At 42.9% G+C, this 2908-nt stretch overlaps 1 pseudogene across 1 annotated transcript; it reads left to right on the top strand.

Annotated features, from left to right (window-relative positions):
* Window positions 1-1116: 1116 nt before the first annotated feature.
* LOC308489276 (peptidyl-prolyl cis-trans isomerase A-like) lies at window positions 1117-1599 on the top strand (annotated as a pseudogene). The gene has a single exon. The product of its transcript is annotated as a peptidyl-prolyl cis-trans isomerase A-like (transcript).
* The last annotated feature ends 1309 nt before the right edge of the window (window positions 1600-2908 follow it).

The following is a 2908-nucleotide window of genomic DNA, read 5'->3' as shown; positions in this document are numbered from 1 at the left end:
TCATCTTCTCTAAACCAAGGGGAGTTTCTAATTTCCTATTAAGTGAGAATATTTCCATTCCTGATAGGAATGTGGTCACCAGGAGAGTGGAGTAGATCTTCCTACATGGGGTCCCCAGGCAACTGAGCTCCTCATAGAGTCCCGCACACCCTGGGGTCAGGGGAGCAGCCACATGCTTGGAGGGGGACAGGTAGAGGGCTGGGAGCCAGCAGGCCTGAGGTTTGAGGGCGGGATGCCAAAGCACCTGCCATAAGAACTATGAGACTTCATAGCCTTGGGGACACAGCTACAAGGATGTATCAGTGGGTACCAGTGCAGACTGCAACATCCCTCAGGCTGATGCTTCTCCCCACTGTCCCCTGCCTGTGTTAGATAATGGGTGAATGGACTCATACCTTTCTGGAAAGATAAGAAAGGTAGGAGAACCCTAGATTTGAATTTAAGCAAATTATTATTATTATTATTATTATTATTATTATTATTAAAAATAAAAGAAAATAAAACAGGAAATTCCTGCTGTGATTAAGTGGGCCATTTTCTAAATCAGCAAGGTCATTTTCTACTCTTGCATGGACTTGAACTTCAGAATTTAGAATCTAATGATGCTACTAATGTTAATAATGATTATAATAAACAGAGCTCCCTTTCTTACAATGCCAAGCACAAAGCTTCAAAATTTGAGCCCCCCTGCATTCCTGAACTTAGTGGAAATATAGAATCTCAGAGGAAGGTGTAGATTTCTATCGTGTAGAGGGTGCAAGGCTCAGGAGAGGGAACACTTGCTCCTGAGGCACCGATATCATGCAATTCAAAACCCAAACCTGGGTACAGCTGTTCTTGCCTTGGCTTTCATCCTAACTACCACATGCTCGATGCCTGTGCTAGGAATGTTCTGGAAACTGAGACATTTGGAGAGCCCTGAGAAAAAACATCTGTCATAGGACATTTCCTTGGAGCAGATCACTTGGACATTGGGGGCTTCAAAAACACTAGAATTTCCTCTACAAAAACCAGGGAAAAGGCCAAAAACAGAAAAGAGGAGATAATTACAAGACATTGGAGTTCTGCCTTCCAGAGGCCGCTGCAGGGAGCTGCCAGTGCCCATTGTTGTTGACAATGTGCCCTTCCTTGGGCTGCGTCTCCTTCAAGCTGTTTGCAAAGTTCCAAAGACAGCAGAAAATTTTCGTGCTCTGAGCACTGGAGAGAAAGGACGTGGTTATAAAGGTTCCTGCTTTCACAGAATTATTCCGGGATTTATGTGCCAGGGTGGTGACTTCACATGCCATAATGGCATAGCAGCAAGTCCATCTATGGGGAAAAGTTTGACGATGAGAATTTCATCCTGAAGCATGCGGGTCCTTGTATCATGTCATGGCAAATGCTGGACCCAACAGAAACGGTTCCCAGTTTTTCATCTGCGCTGTCAGGAGGGGGGCAGGTAGAGGGATGCCCCCTCCCATGTGGTTGGATGGCAAACATGTGGTCTTCGGCAAGATGAAAAAGGACATGAATATTGTGGAAGCCGTGGAGCACTTTGGGTCCAGGAATGGCAAGATGAACAAGAAGATCACCATTGCCAACTGTGGACAACTCCAATAATTTTCACTTGTTTTATCTTAACCACCAGACCATTCCTTCTGTAGTTCCAGAGAGTACCCCTCATCCCCATCTGCTCAGAACACCCTATAATCTTTGTGCTGTTGCTGCAGTGCACTGGGTTTCATATTTTCCTTGTCTCCCTCCAAGTCTAGCTGGGATGCAGAGTTAAGTTTACAATTTTGAAATAAAAGTTAACAACAACAACAAAAAAGAAGTTAGAATTCTAAGGAGCCTGTGGATTCCATACAGATGCAAATCCGCAGAAGGCAGCAGGTTAACCCTTGGTGAGTGGGAGAGGACATAAGTATATAATCACAATCATTTTCAAATTCATCCTTTAAAGGTTACACCAAAATCAAGCACACACCCACATAAAACAACAGACTACCAAGCTCATCAAATGTTATAGCTGAGAAATGCTTCCAAAATTATCCAGTCTGCTGACTTCATTCTTCGGATGAGGGCTTAGAGACCCAGAGACAACATGCCCTAATTTTTGTTACCAAAATTTGTATTGGGAATAAAATTGGAAATGAAACCCTGGTCCTCTAATTCCTAGTGCAGACTGCTCTTATCCACTGCTAACACTTTAAAAACAAAAGCCAAAAAAAAAAAAAATGTTGAGTTGTTTTTGTGGGTTTCTTTTTTTCCATATTGACTTCCTCCAGGATGACAACAGGTCACAGTAAGGAAGTAAAACATAACAGTGTGACCTGGAAGCTGGGAAGGGAACAAGAGACACCCAAGTGCCAAGGAGGGCACTGGCCCTGAATGAGAAAGGGGTCCCAATAGTCTGGAGCAGTGATTTCCAAATGTTTTGATCACCTATCATTAAAAAGTTTGAGCATTAAATTATAGGTGTGCTATTTATCAGTATGTTATATACATTGAAAGATGTACACCAAAGATAGAAAATTTTAAAAGATGATATTATTTTAAATAAATTTTAATAGAAGTTGACTTAGTATAAGGCTAATCACTTTAACAAAATACTCCCAAATTTCAGTGGCTTGACACAATTAAGTTTAATTCTTGTTCATGTCAGAGTCCAGTGTTGGTTGGTCAATGGAGCTCTGCTCCTTGCATTCACTTGAGGACTCAGGATCCTTCCATCTTGTGGCTATTCCCTCCTCCAGGACCCTGGGGTCTTCTTCATTTAAGCAGCAGATAGAGAAAGAGAGGGAGCCTTGAGGACTGCACAGTGGAGAGGTTATGAACTAGACCAGGAAGGGACAGCTTCACGATATCATGGCTGCCCTAATTCCACTAGTCCCAATGCAGTCATGTCGTCCCAGCTAACTGCAAGGGA

This window comes from Rhinolophus hipposideros, assembly GCF_964194185.1.
Source record: "Rhinolophus hipposideros genome assembly, chromosome: 20".
Taxonomy (NCBI): Eukaryota; Metazoa; Chordata; class Mammalia; order Chiroptera; family Rhinolophidae; genus Rhinolophus; species Rhinolophus hipposideros.
Note: the sequence above shows the minus strand (reverse complement) of the source record. Positions and strands in the feature narration are given on the sequence as shown.